We start from the raw sequence: 25,990 nt of genomic DNA on the forward strand, positions 1-25,990 counted from the left end.
TCTTTATTGGTTCGGGAAAAGAAACCCCTACATAGAGGAAAAAGAAACACATTATTGGTGGAAAATTAATTAAAGAAATTCGGGATTGGCTAGATCCAAACTAAGGGGAAAAAGAGGGGTATACAGCCAACTTAAACAATAACAGAAAGAAATTTAACAAGAAACAAACTTTTGAAATAAAAATTTCTCCAACAAACTAGTTCTTTGATTTCGCACTAGGTTGCACTATTGTAATTCTTCAGTAGTGTCCTCTAGAAGAGAAAGTTCACACTTCTTACTTCAAGCGAAACAAAAACACATCAAAAGTGACACAGTTCAAAAACTCAAAATTTTCCACGTGGTGACATCTTCTGAGAAAGTAGAGAATTAATAGAATAGATAAAGTTCAACCTTCCTCCAGAAGAGGAGTTTCAACTGGCGCAACTTTTAAATAAACAGAGTAGAGGTGTACCGCCCGGTACAGACCTCCCCCCCCCAAAAGTTCCTCCAAGGGGTAACACAGAAGAACATAAACTTTTGTTTGAAAATAAGTTCCAAGTTTTGATGTTGAGATTAAGATAACTGGCAGAAGTATTTGAGAAAATTTCTTAATTCGGTTCCAAAATTTTGTTGTTGCAGGTGAAGTAAAGTCTTTATGTTTATAGAAGTTGAATTTCTGAAGATAAGCTTTTAATACTTAAAAGTGAAGGAAAAATTTGCAATGTCCATCAGATATTGTTGTTAAATTCCCAAATGTAATTATTGTTTATGGTGACTGTCCATGTAGTTGATGTAGATTGAGTCGGATGGCCAGACCGGCCGTTGCAGCTTGCGTCCAACGGAGGCCGCTCGGACCCCTCAAGTACCCTGAGATACCGCTCGCCCGCACTATGAGGGGAGCAGAGGTGTTGAAGTACGCCGCGCCCGCGGTGAACAGATACAGGCTGCGGGCATGTAGCAGGTCGTGCGCCGCACATCAGCCTTGGCCGGGAGGTGAGCTCCGGCTCGCCGTGCACATGTCGTCCTCGCTGGAGAGGAGGGGGCCCATCCCCCTCCCCAGTCGCTGCGCGGCGCTGCGCGGCTGCGGGGGCGCTGAAACATTAAAGCTAGGCGGCAGAATTGTGTTGGACAATTATTTTCTTTGAGGGTACAGGCTTGTAGAGAGAGTGAGGGGCCAGCGGCGTGCAGATATTCATGGTATTCATTAAGCCACTGTGTAGAGTGGAGCAGGAGACGGGAGCGTGGTAATGGCCGTGGCAAGAACAGGATGGCAGTTTAACGGGTCGGGGCAGGTTTTACATAAGGCTTACATCTAAAACCAAAATATTACAGAAGGGGCAGAATGCCTTAAAAGTGAAACTCAAAAAAAATATAACCTTCATATCCTTTCAAAATAATATGGAGCAAGTTAACACAGAAATTACACCGGTTTCACCTGGGACAGGTGAACTCTAAATATCCTCTCGGTGGCTGGATTACTTAGCAATAAGGTAACCGGCGTAAGAAAATCGAGAATGATACAAGGCCCATGAAATCTGGGGGCAAGCTTGCCCGCGGGAACAAAATTTTTGACCATAACCTGGTCACCTACCTTCAAAGTGGTGGGTCTCCGTCCACGATCATACCTTTCCCTAACCTTTTCATGAGACACTTTAAGATTAGCTTTAGCCTTCTTCCAAAGATCTTTAATGTTGTCCGGATCTATTGTCTCGGGCAGAATGTCATTCAGAGACCAGAGGTTAGAGAGCGGCGTGTTGGGAACGAACTTAAACATCAAAGAAGCTGGAGTAAATTTGTGAGATTCATGAACCGCCGAATTCAAAGCAAAAGCTAACCAATGCAGGGACGTGTCCCACCTAGAATGATCTTCATGATGATAGGCAATAAGTGCGGACCTGAGATTGCGGTTAACCCGTTCAGCCAGAGATGGTTGAGGGTAATAAGCAGATGTAGTTACATGAGAGATGGACAAGTCAAAACAGAATTTACGAAACAGATTTGATGTAAAAGCTTTAGCATTATCAGATACAATGTATTGGCACGGACCAAAAGAAGCAAAAATAGAATTTAGGCAAGTAATGGTGGACTGAGCGGTAGCCAGCTTAGTCGGAAATAACCAAGAAAATCTAGTAAAGCCATCTACGCACACAAAGATGAACTTGTTAGCATTACCCTTTGACTGGGGGAAGGGTCCTACATAATCGATATACAGGCGTTCCATGGGGCGCGACGCTTGATGCGAAGACAAAAGGCCTACCTTGGTGGACATGGTGGGTTTACTAAGCAAACAAGATTTACAAGCTTTTACAAGTTCACGGATTTCACCGTCCATACCTTTCCAAATGAACATTTTACGAATCTTTTCACGAGTTTTAAAGATTCCAAGATGCCCCCCCAATGGGGTCTCATGATAGTATTTGAAGATCATAGGTACAAGAACCGCTGGAACAACAACTTTCATCAACTTATCATGCCTCGAAGGGCAACATAGAACACCATTCCTCAGAACATAAGGGACAACATGTTCCCCAGAAGAAAGGGTTTCCATTATAGGAGCCAGCGTCGGATCTTCACGTTGGTATTTCTCAATATCCCTAAAAAGCATGGGAGCACCTGTTAAGATGGCATTAACACCAGATAGTATGGACTCGGAAGGTGATGAACTATCGACCGGTTCGTGGGTCTCGACGTCGTTATGAAACATACGGCTGAGTCCATCAGCAACAACATTTTCGGTACCTCTGATATGTCGTACATCAAATTGGAAGGCAGAAATACGGATGGCCCAACGGGCTATACGACCAGTACGACGCGGCCTACCTAAGACCCAGCTTAAGGCTTGATTATCTGTCTCCAGGTCGAATTTGACATGTTCCAGATAGAGACGGAACTTTTCTAAGGCGAATAAGACTGCCAACCCTTCGAGCTCATAGATGGAATACTTGGCTTCTTGAACCGATAGAGTCCTAGATGCAGAGGCGATGGGACGCCTCCCTAGTTCAGTCTCTTGAAGAAGGACTGCAGCTACAGCTGACGACGACGCGTCCGTTTGGACGATGAATTTCTTCGAGAAATCAGGCATAGCAAGTACAGGGGCATTACAGAGAGCTAATTTAAGATCTTCGAAAGCGGCTTGTTGAGAAGGTCCCCACTCGAATTTGATGCCTTTCCTACGAAGAAGGTTTAAGGGCGCCGCTCTATTAGCGAAGTTAGGAATAAACTTCCTGAAGAAATTCACCATACCAATGAATCTAGCGATACCTTTGATGTCCTTAGGAGGTTTAAAATCACGGATGGCCTGTGTTCTAGAATGATCGACTGCTACACCATCAGGTGACACAATATGCCCTAGGAATGACATAGAGGGCTTAGCAAAGGCAACCTTGGACAACTTAACAGTTAACCCAGCCTTACGAAGGCGATTGAGAACTTCTCGCAAATGATCTAGATGTTCTTCAAAGGTTTCGGAAAATACGACGACATCATCCAAGTAGTGATATAAGTACTCAAATTTGATGTCGGAAAAGACCCTATCTAGTAGCCTAGTGAGCACAGCTGCCCCCGTGGGGAGCCCGAAAGGCACGCGGTTATATTCATATAAATTCCAGTCCGTGGCAAACGCTGTAAGATGTTTAGACTCTTCGGCAAGGGGAATTTGATTATAGGCCTGATTCAAGTCCAAGATGGTGAAGAACTTGGCCTTACGAAACCATGAAAAGCAAGAATGAAGGTCGGGAAGGGGCACAGATTGCAACACCACCTTCCGATTGAGAGCCCTGTAATCAATGACAGGCCTGAAGCCTCCTTGGGGTTTCGGGACTAGAAAAATAGGCGAAGAATACGCTGACTTAGAGGGCCTAATAATACCATCCTTCAACATCTGATCGATGATTTCTTTCAGAGCCTTCATTTTAGGTGGAGATAGCCTATACGGTGGAAAACGGACAGGAATTAAATCCGTGACCTCAATTTTGTATTCAATAAGGTCAGTAACACCAAGAGTATCAGAGAACACCTCGGGAAACGACTGACACAGTTTCCGAATACTATCAGCCTGCTCCTCAGGTAGATGTCTAAGGTCTAACAACATCTCATCCTGGGTAGGCGAAATAGATGAACATGATACAGAATTACACTTTAACAAGGGAATTCTACAATTGGACGCAAATTTGAATATGCACGACCTACACTGGAGATCGAGCACAAGACCAGTGTGAGAAATGAAGTCCGCTCCCAATATGATGGGGCAAGACAAACGCTTGGCCACAAACAATTTGATCTTCCATGTAAACTTAAAAACCCGAATTTTGACATGTATGGAACCTAGAATTTCTAATGGAGATGAATTAGCCGAAACATATTGAACAGGAGAAGAGACATAGTCAGGGAGTTTACAAACAGATTTCAATTTAGAATACCAATCAGCCGAAATAATGGAACAAACACTGCCTGAATCTAAGAGAGCTGTTATAGGCTCGTTATTTAACTCAATCTTAAGAAAAGGAACAGGTGCGGGGGTATCCGCCGCAATCCTAAGACACTCTTTAGGGCATTCAAAAGATGAATTTGAAGGCTGGTCGTTCTCTGCATTTACAACCTGTTTACTAGGGGCTAAATCTCGGGAAGATGGATTAGTCGGCTCAGCCGACGCCACTAGTCACTTTTTATTATTGGAATAGCTGGAATTTGCACCAGAAGTTGAGCAGGAGGGGGTGCTATTTGAGTTTGGGCAATTCTTGGCGATATGTGAGAAGGCCCCACACTTAAAACAGCCTTGTGATGACCCTACTCCATTCCTTGTCCCACTTGACTTGATCAGAGGACACTTATTCCGCAGATGGTCAGGCGACCCACAAGCATAACATTTACGGGGATTGACTGGTCGGCGAGGTGGAGGCCGAGTGTTACTAAAGGAAGGCGGGGGTTCTTTCGCCACACGCAAGGAATCGGCATACCTAACTCCTTCCGCAGAGACGGCTAATGCTTCCACTTCAGAGAAGGTTTGCGGGCACGCCGCGAAACACAAATATGACCTGTAGGGTGGTGAAATCCCTTCAACAATAGCTTGCACGATCTGATCCTCAGGGAAGTGGAGAGCAAACACCCTAGTATAAAACTTAATATCTTGGATGAAGTCTGCCAGGTTTTCATCCAAGCGCTGTACCCGATAATAGTATTTCTGAATAAGGGAGGACCTGGCCCTAGCCGGGATGAAGTTAGCTAGCAAATGGGCGTGGAAATCCTCAATAGAAGATTGCTCGGCAATGGCTCTAACTATTTTGTCAGATAGAACACCAATAGCATAAGGATAGATAATTTGCAAAATTTGACATGGGGAAAGAGAAAACACAAGGGCATGATCCTGAAATTCCACTAGAAATCTTAAAAATGAAATTACGTCACTGGTGGTGTTGACGGAAAACTTAGAGATACCTCTAAGCAACATTGCCAATGGATGAGGCAAGCTGCTGAACCCAGGTGTCATAGTCGTTAAAGGTTTCAAGGGCAAGGAAGTTAATTCAGAGCGGATGTTACTCAATGACGCACGGCGTTCAGATTCGTTGTTCGATGGGGCAGAGATAGATTGAGCAGCAACGGTTATCCTATTGACTTCTCCCTGAGGAGGCTCTTCCTCGTTACCTACATTCACCGTGGCGGGTTGATCAGTTTTGGGAGGAGCTTCGCCGGTTAGCAATTGAGTGACCTTATTAGACAATTCAGAAATAGTTTCAAGGAGCGTATTAGCTTGCTTCCTCTGAACGTCATTCACCTTTAGAGACAATAGATCATTAACTCTATTTGCAAAGTGATACAGCCTGCCTTGCACACGCTTAATTTGATTAGGAGATGGATCGTTTTCATCAAAAAAGCTGACTACCGATGCTAGCCCAGTAATATTCTCGACAATCGTGGAAAGAGAGTCGTCAATTTCTTTCTCTCCCAAATTGGGGATGGAAATGGGCAAATCAAGGGACTCTCTAAGCTTGTTAGTGTCTATTGCAACCGTGCCTCCAGATTGAACGTTTCTGATAGTTAACTCATATATCAACTCCTCTTTGCGCAAGTAGTTAAGGAGGAGAACATCGCGAGGGCCGGGCATGATGACAGAACAATTTTGAAAAACTCAAAAAATTCCAGCAACTGAGAAAATTGTTAGAGTTCGAATCAAAGCAATGTTTAGCCGTCAAAAGGGGCTAAATTGAGACCCATTCAACCACGCTCTGCTACCACTTGTTACCGAGTTTTTGTGGTAGTTAAGCATGAAAGAAGGTGCTGGGTGGTGAATAGGTCTCAAGCTACTAAAGAGAAATTAAATTTTAAAATTTAACAAGGTTATATTTTCTTTTCAAAATTAGGTAACAACAAATAGAACAGGTACTTAGTAGCCGAAATACAACTTGAAATGTACAATTACAGGGATTAAAGAATTTGGGCTTCGAGCCCTGAAAACACAATTCTTGAGCAACTAGCTCAACTTTACGATATACCAATTTCAACAAAAGGGGCAGAAGACCCCACTCAAACCCTGGAGCCCTTGCTCCAAATTACACAGCAAAGCCTCCTCGAGGCATACAACTCTCAGTTTTAGAAAAGAGCCACTCGCTCTTAAAGTTAAGCCTCTCCCAGGCCACACCAAACTCAACTTTCAAGTCGTCCTCAAAGGACATATACACAGGGGTAAAATACCCAACCTACTGAGGTCTATTAGGTGAGAAAAGATTAATACATGACCTCTAAAATACAACTTGAGAGGAGGCGAACTTGCACTCCTAATACACTTTGCTTTTAAAACCTAATCTGGCTCTGGGCCACTAACGCAAGGGCTAATCCCGTACTACAGAGGTGACTTAGAGAAGAACACTTTACATTACATAAACGAAGAAAAGTTTGAGAAAATAAGTTCACCTCAAAACAAATGTGAGTGGGAGCTCGAGAGGGTTAGCACTCTCTATCCCAATATGTAACTTTACAAGAAAAGAAGAAAAGAGTAGTTACATTTTAGGAAAAGGTTACATGATGGAAAACGCTTCGAACCCGCCGCGAGAGTTAAACTGCCGACCTAGCAAGAAAAGAAGATATTAATAGGCCATTACCTGGTAGTAGATCGCTGCCGAGGAAAGAGGCGCTTCCCGCCTCCTGCAATGTACTTAATACACTGAAAGATGGAACAGAAGTGGCCCGGAGACCCCAAAATCAGCAGTTTATATCCTCTCGCGGAAGATTCTAGGCGTTAGGGGAAATAAAACACCCTCCCACAAAATCTTTATTGGTTCGGGAAAAGAAACCCCTACATAGAGGAAAAAGAAACACATTATTGGTGGAAAATTAATTAAAGAAATTCGGGATTGGCTAGATCCAAACTAAGGGGAAAAAGAGGGGTATACAGCCAACTTAAACAATAACAGAAAGAAATTTAACAAGAAACAAACTTTTGAAATAAAAATTTCTCCAACAAACTAGTTCTTTGATTTCGCACTAGGTTGCACTATTGTAATTCTTCAGTAGTGTCCTCTAGAAGAGAAAGTTCACACTTCTTACTTCAAGCGAAACAAAAACACATCAAAAGTGACACAGTTCAAAAACTCAAAATTTTCCACGTGGTGACATCTTCTGAGAAAGTAGAGAATTAATAGAATAGATAAAGTTCAACCTTCCTCCAGAAGAGGAGTTTCAACTGGCGCAACTTTTAAATAAACAGAGTAGAGGTGTACCGCCCGGTACAATTATTATTATTAAAAAGCACTACATTAAAAGTAATTAATAGTGACATCATTTTGTATTACTTATATCACCTTTTCTCGAAGTTGTTTAAAACATTAGGACTCGCACCCTTGGAACTGAAAATTATATGTACCCTTACCTTTTATATTTCTCTTTGTTTTTCCTCCATTTTGACGAATCATTCAGTTTCTTTCGTCCTCTACCAGGAGGTAATAGCAATATAGTTTATACAGTGTAAGCAATTGTTGTAAACATGAACTTAAATTTACCGTGTAAAAAAATTAAAGGAAGGATGTAGAGAGTTTTGGAACCCAAACAACAAATGATACTAATCTCGCTTATGGATTGGAAAAGTTCTGAAAACAATTCATGTAGGGAAGGAGAGAGTTTGGGAGCAGAAAACACGATGGAAGGAAAGAGTTTTGAAAAATTACATCAACTTTGAAGATAAATTACGCAGGAAAAGAATAAGTTTAGCCATGAAATGGGTTACAGATTTCTTAGAAGAGTTTGTTGAGAGATTAAAAGTGCTATTACATTTTTAACTAAAAAGTAGATGATGATGATGATGATGATGATGATGATGCTTGCTGTTTAAAGGGGCTTAACATTCAAGGTCATCGGCACCAAAAGTGGAAGCCAACAAAATGGAAGGAAGCAGTTTTGGAAGTGGAGTCATCATCATCATCATCATCATCATCGTCGTCTGTTTACCCTCCAGGGTCGGCTTTTCCCTCGGACACAGCGAGGGATCCCACCTCTACCCCCTCAAGGGCAGTGTCCTGGAGCTTCAGACTCTTGGTCGGGGATACAACTGGGGAGAATGACCAGTACCTCGCCCAGGCGGCCTCACCTGCTATGCTGAACAGGGGAAGATTGGAAGGGATAGGCAAGGGAGAGGGAAGGAAGCGGCCGTGGCCCTATGTTAGGTACCATCCCGGCATTCGCCTGGTGGAGAAGTGGGAAACCACGGAAAGCCACTTCCAGGATGGCTGAGGTGTGAATCGAACCCACCTCTACTCAGTTGACCTCCCGAGGCTGAGTGGACCCCGTTCCAGCCCTCCTACCACTTTTCAAATTTCGTGGCAGAGCCGGGAATCGAACCCGGGCCTCCGGGGGTGGCAGCTAATCACACTAACCACTACACCACAGAGGCGGACGGAAGTGGAGTCTTCAAAAGTATTGTTGACTTGGCGTTTCGGTTGCTGGTATGTCTGTTCACTTAAACGGCCTCCAGGCCCGGTCTTACAATTATTGATCTTTTATGACCGTTTAAATAAAAGATTGGATAAATACCGCTGCGAATCTTGACCAAATGAACATTAAATATTTACATGTGCTAGCTATTTGCATTCATTATTATAGGATTAATTCTGAAATCTTTACGTCAACCATTTAAAACATTTTCATTTAGATCGTACTTATTATTAATTATGCTTCTCATGACGACCCGGGATATTAATTACTCATAAAAGATGGCAATAAATAATTCATGACATGATGACGTTATGCAATAAATATTATTTTATAGCACGCTGATTGCTTATCTGCATTGGGCAGAATTATTACCAGTGAGGTCCTCTCATTATCAACGAGGAGCATTTAATATCGACTGTCAAACGTATCCCTTTTATTTTATCCCCTATTTATGGCGTACTCCTCAGAGTCGCTGCTTTATTTTATTTACCTATTTCTGGCGTACTCCACGCCCTTTATTATACTCCATTATTTCCTTGAAGATTCTCTACCTTACTGGAGCTTATTATGCATTTATTATCGTATTCACATTAATCTCTATTCAGCGTCTCTCTTGGTCTTAATAACTAGAGGACGCGTGTTGCTCCGCATTCGTCTTAAATAGCTCAGATAACTCGTCTTGATATGCCTGACGTAGTTATATTGATTTGACTGCCCTTTTCAATAGTTTATGAACATTTATAAAAAGCGCGTTATGATAAGCCGCAGTTCGTAGTCAGAATTAATCCATTCTAACGTCATCCTGCCGTCTGTTTGGTAAAAACCGGTCCATATATTCGCTTTTTATCCTGCAGTTTTTGATGCAAAGCTTGGCACTGTGTCGTAGAATGTAATGCCATTTTTAATCACAGTTCTTATATAAACAATGTGTAAGGCGTATGTCATAAGGGGATCTGTTTGTACGTAGACTTGTTTCTTTTAGCAGAATATAAGTTCTCAGGAACGCTCTGCCATCTTTTGAATGTATTTGGAAGCTGGAAAAGGTTAAATAATCAAAGACTATCTAGCAGGGAGTATTATTCTTCCGTGATTAGAGGAGGTGTGTACTCTGGCTTGACAGGTAGTATTCAAACATGGCTGCATGCAATGACATTACTAAGGATGAAAATCACATATATCAGCATATTAATGAAAGTGTTTGTCGCTTAGCAACCTGCTAAGTACATCATGTATTGCGGGTTAGGGCAAGCCTTCGCCTGCAATTACTGGAGAGTTAAGTTTATGATTTTATTTTATGATTAATCAAAGTTGGCTGAAGAGACCTATAGATGTCCCATGATTCACCAGCAGGTAATTTTGGAGAGATTGAAGTAAACACGAACCAAATCGATCCAGTAGAACGGACGGACGTATTTGCCACAGGTTTTTTAGTGAACTAAAACTCTTTTAATATGTAGATAACATAACATGACTCATTGATTATTTACTTATTTCTGGATATCACATTTACGTCGTGTTTTTCTGCTTACTCTATTCTTGTATGGATCTTTTGCATTATCCTTTATTCTCACTTCTGCGACGTTGCATACTTCACTTAATGTCGGTATTAACACACCATTATAAATATCCCTGTAACATCATGAGAATTATCAATGATTAACTCCTCAAATAAAAATGTATCCGCCTATCCCTCTCTGCTTTAAATAGCCTGTGTGAGATTCCTGCATACTAGATGTATTCTCCGAACGCGGTTCCGCATACGAGCACATGAATTATCTTATTTCGAAACCCTGTTAATTCTGACCAGACCCACTCACAGATTTCATTATTATTATTATTATTATTATTATTATTATTATTAGTTTTATGTTCCGGGGTTTCCGTGGCTCACAGAGGAATAAGGATTGCCTGGGTTGAATGGCTAGACAAGGAGTTAACTGGAGCAGAATTTAACATAACACATTTGGAAATTATATTACTTACTTTTTTTTAAATTGAGAGATAGAAAATCTGAATGAATAACAAACAATAGAACAGGTTATTAAAGAGCATGTCAGCGCTGACAATATCGGGGACTTAGAAGTCCGAACATCAGGTATAAGAAATTGCGATAGTTACAAGTTTATAAAATTTACATAGAGGAGAGCATAATTGTTCTGGACTGGTACAATGTTTTACAAGAGCAAAGTATGCTCCTAGTGGTTACATTACACAGGAATCTGAGCTCCAAACAAACAGTTACTTTTGATAATCTTAATTACACTAGGCAACCCACTTTAGAGTGTTCATACAGGGTTGCCCCCTTGTTGGGTTTATCGATTGTTCCACAAGAAGACAGACCACAGTTCCTAAAGGGAACCAAAACGAAGAAACTGTTACAGAGTAAAAAGGGGCATAATTGCCCATGCTACATGGCCTTGACAGTAAGAGAAAAGGTTTCCTATAACCGGCCATAAACAAAAGGAAAGGAGGTGAAACACCTGCACTCCTTACAAAAATTGCTAAAAACCTAAGTGGGCTTGTGGCCCGATGATGTAGAGGCTAATCCTACTGGTATACTACACGGTGTGACTAAAGGAGGAACATTTAAAGCCAAGACGAGATTTACAACATTTCCAGGTTGAAAACTTTAGTCACCCTATGCAAGGTTGAATGGGAAACGACAGAGGGTCATCACTCTTTGTTCTCTTACATTACATATTTCCTGCTAGGAAATAGAAATAGAGTCCTTAGACTTCGCCGATAATCCTATATTGAAACCACCAGTTTACAGAATTACTTTCTTTCTTTCTTAATCTGCTTACCCTCCAGGGTTGGTTTTTCCCTCGGACTCAGCGAGGGATCCCACCTCTACCGCCTCAAGGGCAGTGTCCTGCAGTGTGAGACATTGGGTCGGGAATACAACTGTGGAGAATGACCAGTACCTCGCCCAGGCTACCTCACCTGCTATATGAACAGGGGGCTTAGTGGTGGATGGGAAGATTGGAAGGGATTGACAAGGAAAAGGGAAGGAAGCGGCCATGGCCTTAAGTTGGGTACCATCCCGGCATTTGCCGGGAGGAGAAGTGGGAAACCACGGAAAACCACTTCCAGGATGGCTGAGGTGGGAATCGAACCCACCTCTACTCAGTTGATCCCCCCGAGGCTGAGTAGACCCCGTTCCAGCCCTCGTACCACTTTTCAATTTTCGTGGCAGAGCCGGGAATCGAACCCGGGCCTCCGGGGGTAGCAGGTAATTACACTAATCACTACAGAGTTACAGAACTCTGTTGAAACCTTCCCCTCAAGCTACCCGCAGGTACTATCATATGTCTAGGTAAGTTCTGCCATTACCTGGATCTTCTTCAAGCAGGCCTCGCCCCTGCCTCCTGGGTTTCCGTTAAGTCACACTCCCAACCACGGGAGGAATTCAGACAATACGGCCTTAAAGTACCCTGCTTTTACAGTTCCACAGAGGGAAGCTTCCAGAACTCCTTGCTGATAAGTTGGATTCCTGTACACACCCCCGGTTTTGATAGGCTAGAGAACATATTTACAAGCCTCTGATAGGCAGATTACAATCGAGGAGGAACCAGCTGAAGTATTGCCAGCTTCGGTACATTAAAAATGTCCTCAGAAAAAGGTTAACCAACTTCTAAAATAAGCATTACTCTATCAAACAATTAGTATTTAGTCCGGGAGGGGGAGCAAATAAATCGATGGTAGAGCCATCTAACTGTAGAAGACGAAATTCTTGGGAGTTTACAAGTTCAATACATTTGGCAGAGATGGCCGTAGAGAAGGCGCGCCATTTAAAGAATCGTGGAAGTTGTACCCCAGGTACAATTATTATTATTATTATTATTATTATTATTATTATTATTATTATTATTATTATTATTATTATTATTATTATTATTATTATTATTAGAGGAGTGATCCTCACTTGGACTATGTGTATCTAAGGGTATCATCCTGCTTCACAGAATTTTCGCCGAGGACCTATGGGCGTAACGGAGTCCCACTCCCATTTTACAGGCTAGGGACTCCTTGCAAACAACTTGTCGAACGAAGTGGAATTCGATGGGGAGCTATCAATATTAATGGGGCTTATGGAAGAAAGAAAGTAGAACTGGCAGAATCAGCAAGGAGGATGCATCTGCATGTGCTAGGAGTAAATTATATTTGGGTCACGAGAAAGAGATAGGAGATTATAAAGTGTACTTGAAGGGCAGAGTGTAGGGTAGGGCCGTCTATCAGGAATACTATTGCACGCAACATAGTTCCGGTTACTCACGTAAATGAGCGAATGATGTGGGTAAATTTGGCAACTGGAGGCATTAGGACGAGAATTGTATCAGTGGATTCACTATGTGAGGGTGCAGATGAGGAAGAAGTTGACAAGTTTTGTGAATCATTGAGAGGCATCCTAGTCAGGGTCAACAGCAAGAATAAGATAGTGCTAATGGGCGATTTCAATGTGAGGCTTGGAAATAGAACTGAAGACTATGAATAGGTGATGTGTAAATGTGGGGAAGATCAATCACTTCTTAGATGCTTGTGCTTTTCTTTTTCTGCCGATAGTTCTTCATTCTGGAGCCTCCGTGGCTCAGACGGCAGCGCGTCGGCCTCTCACCACTAGATACTATTTTTTTTTGCTAGGGGCTTTTACGTCGCACCGACACAGATAGGTCTTATGGCGACGATGGGAGAGGAAAGGCTTAGGAGTTGGAAGGAAGCGGCCGTGGCCTTAATTAAGGTACAGCCCCAGCATTTGCCTGGTGTGAAAATGGGAAACCACGGAAAACCATTTTCAGGGCTGCCGATAGTGGGATTCGAACCTACTATCTCGCGGATCCACTGGATACTGTGGTTCAAATCCCGGTCACTCCATGTGAGCTTTGTGCTGGACAAAGCGGAGGCGGGACAGGTTTTTCTCCGGGTAGTCCGGTTTTCCCTGTCATCTTTCATTCCAGCAACACTCTCCATTCTCATTTCATAGCATCTATCAGTCATTAATAAATCCCTTTGGGAATGGCGACCCCATCGTACTTATAGCCTATATCTGCTTCATTCATTCCATCCCTGACCCGGTCAATGCCTGGAAAACAGGTTGTAGGTTTTCATTTCTCAGTTCTTCATTCTATCTGATATCATCCTTCTTTCCTCCTCTGATATCTGAATCGGTTTTCTGTTGTTGATATTAACTTGGAACCTCTTAGTTTTGTCTTCGGTCACGGTCTTGGCTGTACCATTCTTTAACATGACTTCGTTAATCTTAAGATCTCTCAGATAATTTTTCAATTCCTTAAACCAATTAGGTTTAGCCTTCTTTTTGTAAAAGAATTCAAAGATCTGTTTAGTTAATCTGTCAGGATTGGAATATGTGTCCAAAGAAATCTTATTCTTCTTCTTAATCTGTTTACCCTTCAGGGTTGGTTATTCCCTCGGACTCAGCGAGGGATCCCACCTCTACCACCTCAAGGGCAGTGTTCTGGAGCGTGAGACATTGGGTCGGGATACAACTGGGGAGGATCACCAGTACCTCACCCAGGCGGCCTCACCTGCTGTGCTGAACAGGGGCCTTGGTGCGGGATGGGAAAATTGGAAGGGATAGACAAGGAAGAGGGAAGGAAGCGGCCGTGGCCTTAAGTTAGGTACCATCCGGGCATTTGCCTGGAGGAGAAGTGGGAAACCATGGAAAACCACTTCCAAGATGGCTGAGGAGGGAATCGAACCCCCTCTACTCAGTTGACCTCCGGAGGCTGAGTGGACCCCGTTCCAGCCCTCGTACCACTTTTCAAATTTCGTGGCAGAGCCGGGAATCGAACCCGGGCGTCCGGGGGTTGGAGCTAATCACACTAACTACTATACCACAGAGTCGGACTCCATAGAAATCAATGCTCCTTTTCCTCGTGGTATCCGATAGTTTCTCTGACTTTATGTAGATGGCCTCTTTCCTATAGAAAACTTGTTTGTTATTTTGGAATTTGGGACCCATGATCTTCCTCAAAATTTCACTCTCCTTGATTTCCAATTTCTCTATGTGCCTTTCCCTTCCCCATGACAAGTGTGTCTGCTTTTAATAAAAAAGACTTAGGCCTAAATTATTTGTTACTTCCGAGTAGTGCATACAGGTTTATATGGTAAAGTAATTAATCACGAACCGTGAAAGCATCAGTCTAAAAGGGATTTTGTAGTTTGTGGAACGTAACAGTGCGTAGAAACATTATTGAACGTATTTCTGTTCTACTTACAAAATTATCGGGCCCGTCCGGGATTTGAACCCGGGACCTCCTGCACCCAAAGCAGGAATCATACCCCTAGACCAACGGGCCACGGGCTCTGAGCATGATATAATAAACTCATCAAAAGTTACTGTAGCTTATTCCCTAGCCACTAGATGTCGGCCTGTCTCTGCCAGTGCTTACGTTCAGGTTCCATGGCTGTGCAGTTATTAATAGGGATGTATCGCGCAAAACTTGTCGCTAGGCAGCGTAATGGTATGCGCATTCCGCTGCTCGATTGTTTTACATGAGGCTTATATGGAATATTCCTACATTTGTGATTACTCAAACGAAATTTTAGCTTGAAATGCATGAAAATGGAATTACCATATTCTGCTAATGTTTTTAACAAGACTGGAAATGGTATAGGTGCTATGGCGATTGAGGATTTGGAAGCAGAATTGAAGAAAAGGGGCGGAAAATATCCGAAAAAAAAAAAAAAAAAAGCAAGAGTTGATTGAAAGGTAAGAACTTGATGCAGCAACTCATTATTTTAGCGTTTTTGTTAAGATTGAGCTCTTTAAGTACAAATAGCAGTTTGAAAACATTCCTAATACGGTATTTTTCTTTTCTTTGCAGGTTGGAGTCGTACATAAGGCACGACATTGGTGTGACAGCAGTGCCTGAACTTCATTTCTCTGCAGTGCACGAGTTTCAGGATCTTGTTTCGGAACATAAGACAAATATAAAGATTAAAATTTGGAATTAATGAATTATTTCGTTTTGAAAAGTGGTACGAGAGCTGGAACGGGGTTCACTCAACCTCGGGAGGTCAAATGAGTAGGGATGGGTTCGATTCCCACCTCAGCCATCCTGGAAGTGGTTTTCCGTGGTTTCCCACTTCTCCTCCAGGCAAATGCCCGGATGGTACCTAACTTAAGGCCACGACCGCTTCCTTCCCTCTTCCTTGCCTATCCTTTCCAATCTTCCCATCCCCCACCAAGGCCCCTGTTCAGCATAGTAGGTGAGGCCGCCTGGGTGAGGTACTGGTCATTCTCCCCAGTTGTATCCCCTGACCCAATGTCTCACGCTCCAGGACACTGCCCTTGAGGCGGTAGAGTTGGGATTCCTCGCTGAGTCCGAGGGAAAACCAACCCTGGAGGGTAAGCAGATTAAGAAAGAAAGAATTATTTCGTATTCAGAAGTGTGAAATTGATGGTGCTCCAGTGTCAAATTATAGGTCACTGTGTGATTCAGGATACGGCACCGTACCGCACACGGTGTTATGGCTGTTCTCCTACTTCTAAATCCTGTTGCTCTCACTTGTCAGAGTTATTTCCAAAGTACCGGTGCCACGCCATGAACATACCGAAGCTACAGCGTTCTCCTCAAGTCGTCTTTCGCCTAAAATTATTGAAATAGGCCATATTAACTCCTCAGAATGTCACTACCTTATTATACATTTTTTCTTAATTAGTACTAATTAGTCCGCCTCTGTGGTTTAGTGGTTGGCATGCCACCCCCGGAGGCCCGGGTTCGATTCCCGGCTCTGCCACGAAATTTGGAAAGTGGTACGAGGCCTGGAACGGGGTCCACTCAGCCTCGGGAGGTCAACTGAGTAGAGGTGGGTTCGATTTCCACCTCAGCCATCTTGGAAGTGGTTTTCCATGGTTTCCCACTTCTCCTCCAGGCAAATGCCCGGATGGTACCTAACTTAAGGCCACGGCCGCTTCCTTCCCTCTTCCTTGTCTATCCCTTCCAATCTTCCCATCCCGCACAAAGGCCCCTGTTCAGCACAGCAGGTGAGGCCGCCTGGGTGAGGTACTGGTGATCCTCCCCAGTTGTATCCCGACCCAATGTCTCACGCTTCAGGACACTGCCCCTGAGGCGGTAGAGGTGGGATCCCTCGCAGAGTCCGAGAGAAAAACCAACCCTGGAGGGTGAACAGATTAACTAAGTAATTAATCATAGGCCGTGAAACCATCAGTATAAAAGGGACTTTGTAGTTTGCGGAATGTAAGAATGCGTAGAAACATTATTGAACGTATTTCTGTTTTACTTACAAAAGTGTCGGGCCCGTCCGGGATTTGAACCCGGGACCTCCTGCACCCAAAGCAGGAATCATACCCCTAGACCAACGGGCCACCTGCGTTCAGTACAATATAATAAACTCATCAAGCGTTACTGTAGTATATTCCCTAGCCACTAGATGTCGGCCTGTCTCTGCTAGTGCTTACGTTCAGGTGTAAAAATATAGAAACCGTTACTCAAGAATTATTATATAGAACGTTACTTGAAATGCTTCCAAGTTTACCTTATAATGATCGTGGAAGAGAGATGTGTTCATTACGTTTGCCTGGACCAACCCTCCCGCCCCTAGAAGTACATTTACTTTTATAACCAGAAATACTGTTTTCAGACGCCATACTCCATTGCTTAAAACGGTGATTAGTTCACGTAAGGAAGAGGATGACGTCACCGACACCTAGGATGAGGCCGAGAATTTTTCACCAACCATTGCAGAAGAAAAATAATTATGTAGCGGACAGGGAAGTTTAAAACGGTCACGGCGCGGTGCATAAAGGTAATTTATTAGCTTTAAGGTATTTTTGCGCCTCAAGGCCAATCTCTGTCATGAGAGCCACACTCCCTTCGAAAGGCTCTTTTCTATCGCTGCGGCGCATACTGTCCGCACGGCAAGAAAAAAAGTACAGCCATATCAAACCAACAACCAACAGTTGGCAGCATTGTCGTTCCTCTCGGCGCTCCCTTTCAGCGCTGTTAATGCGACAACAAGGTCTGTCTAGGCCGTTGCCTACGTTATAACACAAGGCCTGGAAATAGAGCTCGTAAAACGCTATGGAAGTGGTTACACTGAAGTTCAATACCGGGCCGCTAGGATCGCTATCTTGCCCCCTGTCTACCAGGCTCGCGCCTTTAAACGTGTTCATTAAGTGAGTTGGTTGTGAATGTATTATGTATTTATCTGATTTTATGCATTCGCAGTTCCAGTCATGGTTTATTCACGAGAAATTAAAGGTACGGTAGTGGAATTTCGTTTCACAAGTTTCCAGTGAATGTTCAATGTTCGAAACAGTATAAAGTATTACGCATGAGATACGACTTCAAGCTGATCGAAGTAGGCCTCTGTTCCTAAGTTTTGATCCGAGTTACGTCATAAGAATCGGGCGATCCCAAAATTTGTCACTGGACTTTTTTTAAACTATGCTACCGTGACCGGCAATCATTTGAGAGGCATCTTCAAACTCAGAAATCTTAAATTAGGAAACCAACGAGGAAAATGTCGGGATGGTACCTAAGACGACGACCGCTTCCTTCCCTCTTCCTTCCCTCTTCCTTGTCTATCTCTTCCAAGCTTCCCATCCCCCACACGAGGCCCCTAATCAGCATTGCAGGTGAGACCGCCTGGGCGAGGTACTGGTCCTCCATCTGCGTACGGCCTTGGTCAAATGTAAGTAAATTAAATTTGTCTTAATTTTTTTTTTTTTTTTTTTTTTTTTTTTGCTATTTGCTTTACGTCGCACCGACACAAATAGGTCTTACGGCGACGATTGGACAGGAAAGGCCTAGGAGTGAGAAGGAAGCGGCCGTGGCCTTAATTCAGGGCTGCCGACAGTGGGGTTCGAACCCACTATCTCCCGATTACTGGATACTGGCCGCACTTAAGCAACTGCAGCTATAGAGCTCGGTAATTTGTCTTAAATGAATTTCTAAAACCCACTGACCCATTGATCTGAACAACACATTAGGGGTTTCACAAAGACAAGTGTTTGATGGCCGGATACTCTTCCCAGAAGCAGTCCACAGAGCATTGAGCCGAGGATGTGTAAGGAAACAATAGCTTCTATGTCGTACTGACGGCACTTTCGCACTTGGAGCGATAGCGCTTGATACTGACCGAAATGTTTCTTGACTCATTATTACAGGCGTGCTAACCCCGCGTGGCCAGTTGGTCTAGGGGTATGATTCCTGCTTTGGGTGCAGGAGGTCCCGGGTTCAAATCCCGGACGGGCCCGTTATTTTCGTAAGCAGAGTAGGACCCAAGTTTACCAACCTTTATTGCCCTGTTCGTTTCCACAAATTACTTTCTTTCCCATTTCTGGCGTGAGCATTTGTTCGAGTCCCCCTCTGTATGTAGTGGTTAGCGTGATTAACTGCCACCCCAGGAGGCCCGGGTTCGATTCTCGGCTCTGCCACGAAATTTGGAAAGTGATACGAGGACTGGAACGGGGTGCACTCAGGCTCGGGAGGTCAACTGAGTAGAGGTGGGTTCGATTCCTAACTTAACCACCCTCGAAGTGGTGAGCCACACCCCTCCCATCGCGGAAACAATCCCAGTACAAATAATTACCATGAGAGATTTGAGGTGTAGATCGCGACTAGGAAAGGCCAAAAAACAGCAATGAACTGGAAAAGAGCCTCTTTACAAATTAAAAATAGTAAGAGACTAATTCATCCGCCTCTGTGATATAGTAGTTAGCGTGATTAGCTGCCACCTCCGGAGGCCCGGGTTCGATTCATGGCTCTGCCACGAAATTTGAAAAGTGGTACGAGGGCTGGAACGGGGTCCACTCAGCCTCGGGAGGTCAACTGAGTAGAGGTGGGTTCGATTCCCACCTCAGCCATCCTGGAAGTGGTTTTCCGTGGTTTCCCACTTCTCCTCCAGGCGAATGCCGGGATGGTACCTAACTTAAGGCCACGGCCGCTTCCTTCCCTCTTCCTTGCCTATCCCTTCCAATCTTCCCATCCCTCCTCAAGGCCCCTGTTCAGCATAGCAGGTGAGGCCGCCTGGGCGAGGTACTGGTCTTACTCCCCAGTTGTATCCCCGACCAAGAGTCTGAAGCTACAGGACACTGCCCTTGAGGCGGTAGAGGTGGGATCCCTCGCTAAGTCCGAGGGAAAAACCGAACCTGGAGGGTAAACAGATGATGATGATGATGAAGAGACTAATTCTATAAGTAATAAAACTCAAGTACATGTAATAAGGGTTTATTAAAATCATAAAATAAAGGTAGGAGGAAAGGAAAATAATTAAAAAGGTAAGAACGGGTACATACATGAGCAGTCCTGGTCCAGTTGATGGCACAACATTGTTATGTGAGCATGAAGTTACCAAACCCAAAAAATATTAAAACATTTGGCGAGCTCACTCAGTTAAGTACAATACCATTATTGAATGTGCCAGTATTAATATCGATGCCACAGATCAAAGGGGGTCGTTCTTTCAACGAGTATATTTCAAATCATTTTTCACACAACATCTTTCCAACACCATCCTCATAGTAACAATCACCACAGATCGCCTAACTCCCACGCATCAAGGAGAAAACACCGAGTTGAAAGATAAAATAAAATAAGTCAGATATCAGAGATATAACTCAGGACCAAGGAGATAATATAAATAACCAAAAGGAAAATCCCAGGCATGCGCATAGTCTAGATGAAAGAAACATAAAACATGGCGGCCCTATAGGTAAGCGAGCGGCCAAGACAGGTGCGAAGGCAAAAGAAATAGCACCATACGAAAACGCATGAATAAGATACAGAAACAAGACCAAAATATACATTCAGCTGATTGATACGTCATTCTTGCACTCCTCTCTCATACTAACTTTCGCGCACACATTCATACACAGCCGGGATCGGCAAGCAATATGAGCACCGCGTCAGTTAAGCGACGAATTCAATTTCATATAGCATGACTCCAAGATCACAAACAAGGTCTCATTTCTATCAGAAGTTGCGTGCACAAGACAAACGAATTCAACTGTAGAACCAGAGAAATCCCGCAGTCATACACAAACCCATCAGGGTTCGCACTTCGTACGACACGAGTGGAAGCTCGCGCCGACACAAAGAGCAAACAGTCATCGGATGGCAAATTACATAAACATGCAGCGCACATGAACAGAAGTAATATGAGACCCAAACATCAACATATCATAATCAAAATAACCACAAGAACAACATGCAGTTCATTCATACTGCTGAGCGAACGACACATATCAATCAGATATAAATAATAGAACAAATATTACGAAAGAATTGACGAACAAATAATACGAAAGAATACCCATACCTGAAGTATATTAACCAGCAAGGAAAAGAGAAGGATGGTGGTAAAGGCTAAGTTTGGATCGTTTAAAGACTTTTCTGTAAGTCAAAAACGCAACTCCGATCTGCGCGGGGTCCATTTTTTATTCTTCACTCAAAACTAAAGCAACGATTCGAGTCAAAGAGATAAAATTAACACCTCGTCGGAAAGATACGACCATCCGTGTCAACATCGAGGGAGCTGCCCTCTCTAGAATAATCACGGAAGTTGTTAAGTCATTCAATGTGAGGCCGGAAGAGGCCATTAGCAATAACAGAACAGTAACAATTATGAAATTGCCATGCAGATATGGCTCAGCGGTTTTCCGTGGTTTCCCACTTCTCCTCCAGGCAAATGTCGGGAGGTTACCTAACTAAAGGCCACGGCCGCTTTCTTCCCTCTTCCTTCCAATCTCCCCATCCCACTACAAGGCTCCTGTTCAGCAAAACAGGTGAGGCCGCCTGGGCGAGGTACTGGTCCTCCTCCACAGTCAGTTGTATCCCACAACCCGATGTCTGACGCTAGCGTTAAGCGGAAAGAAAACGACAAAGGGACTCTAATCTAAAAGTCCAAGTGTAGGGATTTGCCACCACAATTATCATCATAAACTTAGCTTACTACTTAAAACATCTTGACATAATTACGTCATTTCGCCAGCTGACCTCCCTATTCCCTGTCAACATCATCATCATCATCATCATCATCATCATCATCATCATCATCATCATCATCATCATCATCATCATCATCATCTCCTTACCCTTCAGGTTCGGGTTTTCCCTCGGACTAAGCGAGGGATCCCACCTCTACCGCCTCAAGGGCAGTGTCCTGGAGCTTCAGACTCTTGGTCGGGAGATACAACTGGGGAGTATGACCAGTACCTCGCCCAGGCGGCCTCACCTGCTATGCTGAACAGGGGCCTTCATGGGGGATGAGAAGAATGGAAGGGACAGACAAGGAAGAGGGAAGGAAGCGGCCGTAGCCGTAAGTTAGTTACCATGCCGGCATTTGCCTAGAGGAGAACAGGGAAACCACGGAAAACCACTTCCAGGATGGCTGAGGTGGGAATCGAACCTACCTCTACTCAGTTGACCTCTCGTGGCTGAGTGGAGCCCGTTCCAGGCCTCGTACTACTTTTCAAATTTCGTGGCAAAGTCGGGAATCGAACCCGTGCCTCCAGGGGTGGCAGATAATCACACTAACCACTACACCACAGAGGCGGACACCATTATTATTATTATTCTCAGAAATAATCGTGTATGTTCTTCTTATGCTTCTTCAAATTATTATTATAATAAATTATTATCAATTGTTTCAAAGCAGTTAACTATTATTATTATTATTATTATTAATCCGTAAGCATCATTTATTTTGTATATTAATGTCATATTTCACTATTATTATTATTATTATTATTCTCAGAAATAATATTAAAATTCTTCTTCTTATTCTTCAATCAATCAATAAATCAATCAATCAATCAATCAATCAATCAATCAATCAATCAATAAATCAATCAATCAATCAATCAATCAATCAATCAATCAATCAATCAATCAATCACTACTGATCTGCATTTAGAGCAGTCGCCCAGGTGGCAGATATTCTTTCTGTTGTTTTCCTAGACTTTTCTTAAATTATCGCAAAGAAATTGGAAAATTATTGAACATCTCCCTTGGTAAGTTATTCCAGTCCCTAACTCCCCTTCCTATAAACGAATATTTGCCCAAATTTGTCCTCCTGAATTCAAATTTTATCTTCATATTGTGATCTTTCCTACTTTTAAAGACACCACTCAAACTCGTCTACTGATGTCCTCCCACGCCATTTCTCCACTGACAGCTCAGAACATACCACTTAATCGAGCAGCTCGTCTCCTTTCTCCCAAGTCTTCCCAGCCCAAACTTTGCAACACTTTTGTAACGCTACTCTTTTGTCGGAAATTATCCAGAACAAATCGAGCTGCTTTTCTTTGGATTTTTTCCAGTTCTTGAATCAAGTAATCCTGGTGAGGGTCCCATACTCTGGAACCATACTCTAGTTGGGGTCTTACCAGAGACTTATATGCACTCTCCTTTACATCCTTACCACAACCCTTTAATACCCTCATAACCATGTGCAGAGATCTGTACCCTTTATTAACAGTCATTTTTATGGGATTGCCCCCATGAAGGTCTTCTCTTATGTTAACACCTAGGTACTTACAATGATCCCCAAAAGGAACTTTCACCCCATAACGCAGTAATTAAAACTCAGAGGACTTTTCCTATTTGTGAAACTCACAACCTGACTTTTAACGCCGTTTATCATCATACCATTGCCCACCGTCCATCTCACAACACTATCGAGGTCACCCTGCAGCCGCTCACAATATTGTAACTTATTTATTACTCTGTACAGAATAACATCATCTGCAAACAGCCTTATCTCTGATTCCACTTCTTTACACATATCATTCATATATATAAGAAAACATAAAGGTCCAATAATACTGACTTCAGGAATTCCCCTCTTAATTATTACAGGGACAGATAAAGCTTCACGTACTCTAATTCTCTGAGTTCTATTTTCTAGAAATATAGCCACGCATTCAGTCACTCATTTTTTTCTAGTCCAATTGCACTCATTTTTGCCAGTAGTCTTCCATGATCTACCCTATAAAATGCCTTAGATAGGTCAATCGCAATACAGTCCATTTGGCCTCCTGAATCCAGGATATCTTGCTGAAATCCTACAAGCTGAGCTTCAGTGGAATAACCTTTCCTAAACCCAAACTGCCTTCTGTCAAACCAGTTATTAATTTCGCAACATATCTAATATAATCAGAAAGAATTCTTTCCCAAAGCTTACATGCGATGCATGTCAAACTGACTGGCTTGTAATTTTCAGCTTTATGTCTATCAACCTTTCCTTAATACACAGGGGCTACTATAGCAACTCTCCATTCATTTGTTTCTACAAATTATGATTATAGTAAATTATAATCAGTTGTTTCACAGCTGCTAACCTTTAGTATTATTAATCCGTGACTTCACGGTTCCGATCCTGTTTGGCACTAAGCGATCAGTTAATTCACGATTTTTCTTCTTCTTCTTCTACTTCCTCTGTTTACCCTCCAGGGTCGGTTTTTCCCTCGGACTCAGCGAGGGATCGGACCTCTATCGCCTCAAGGGCAGTGTCCTGGAGCGCCAGACTCTGGGTCGGGCGATACAACTGGGGAGGATGACCAGTACCTCGCCCAGGAGGCCTCACCTGCTATGCCAAACAGGGGCCTTGCGGGAAATGGGAAGATTGGAAGGGATAGACAAGGAAGAGGGAAGGAAGCGGCAGTGGCCTTAAGTTAGGTACCATCCCGGCATTTGCCTGGAGGAGAAGTGGAAAACCCACGAAAACCACTTCGAGGATGGCTGAGGTGGGAATCGTCCTATCTATACTCAGTTGACCTCCCGAGGCTGAGTGGACCCCGTTCCAGCCCTACTACCACTTTTGAAATTTCGTGGCAGAGCCGGGAATCGAACCTGGGCCTCCAGGGGTGGCAGCTAATCACACTAACCACTATACCACAGAGGCGGACTAATTCACTATTTACTTGGAATATTATTAGTATTATAAATTTAATATTTTAATTTCCAATCTTTATCATTTAGTCACATATGTTAAATCCCATATGAGCAACCAAGATCCGATTTCACATCGGTCGGGACACAATAACGGTATTCGAACCGCAAGCTTATTTCATTTCGTACTGTCATTAATTTATGGGGACATCCTGTCCTCCAAGACAAATCTCAAATCCCATGGCATCTCGCGGCTGGGAATCTCCATCCAGTCCCTTCGAGTGCTGAATTATTATTTCCTTCTCATTCGAAGTCAATTTATTCCACTGCAACTCTTCAAAACATTTTATTTAATAATCCTCGGTGCGTGGACTGTTCTGCCACTCATCCCCTCTCCGAGTTCACACCCAAGAGGTCACTTTAGAGTGAGCAATTCCAATTTCCCCATTTGACTATATGCAGACCTGCCGGTGGCTTGAACTTGGGGTCAATTAATTAGTGTTGACTACTAAATGCATGATTCGAAGCAGTGTATCGATTCATTCAAGTGCCCGAGTGAATCGATTCACAGGAACGGCGAGCTCACGCCACACGATTCAGCTTACTGCCAGCGGACAGTGCTGAGTGTCGCACTCACTGGACGTTGACGGCGAGTTGAGCTTCCGCTGCAGCGAGACAGTGAATCATGGCACATCGAACGAATCGTGAACGAGCGCGGCTCTGTGAGACACAAGATACACACGGCTCCTTATCGGCTCACTGGACACTGGCGGAGAGCCGAGCTTCCGCTGCAGCGAGACATACAGTGAGCTATGGCACACCGAAAGAATCGTGAACGAGCGCGGCTCTGTGAGACACAAGATACACACGGCTCCTTATCGGCTCACTGGACACTGGCGGAGAGCCGAGCTTCCGCTGCAGCGAGACATACAGTGAGCTATGGCACACCGAAAGAATCGTGAACGAGCACGGCTCAGTGAGACACAAGATACACACGGTTCCTTATCGGCTCACTCGACACTGGCGGAGAGCCGAGCTTCCGCTGCAGCGAGACACACAGTGTGCCATGGTACACTGAAAGAATCGTATGCTATAATGAACTCTCGAGCTCAGCTCATTTGAAAATAATACGCATTTGCATTTATTTGCAGTGTTAAAAAGGTAGTCAAAACATAATTCTGAAGTAGCTAGTAAGTAGGTAGGCTATTAGGTTA

The 25,990-nt window shown here is 43.5% G+C and overlaps 3 non-coding genes across 3 annotated transcripts; 1 reads left to right on the forward strand and 2 right to left on the reverse strand.

The window, feature by feature from the left end:
* Positions 1–15,143: 15,143 nt before the first annotated feature.
* Positions 15,144–15,215, reverse strand: TRNAP-UGG (transfer RNA proline (anticodon UGG)). Its single transcript has one exon. It is a non-coding gene; the product is annotated as a tRNA-Pro (tRNA).
* Positions 15,216–17,176: 1,961 nt separating this feature from the next.
* Positions 17,177–17,248, reverse strand: TRNAP-UGG (transfer RNA proline (anticodon UGG)). The gene has a single exon. It is a non-coding gene; the product is annotated as a tRNA-Pro (tRNA).
* A 1,820-nt stretch (positions 17,249–19,068) lies between these two features.
* Positions 19,069–19,140, forward strand: TRNAP-UGG (transfer RNA proline (anticodon UGG)). The gene has a single exon. It is a non-coding gene; the product is annotated as a tRNA-Pro (tRNA).
* Positions 19,141–25,990: the final 6,850 nt, after the last annotated feature.

This window comes from Anabrus simplex, chromosome 8 (genome assembly GCF_040414725.1).
Source record: "Anabrus simplex isolate iqAnaSimp1 chromosome 8, ASM4041472v1, whole genome shotgun sequence".
Lineage (NCBI taxonomy): Eukaryota > Metazoa > Arthropoda > Insecta > Orthoptera > Tettigoniidae > Anabrus > Anabrus simplex.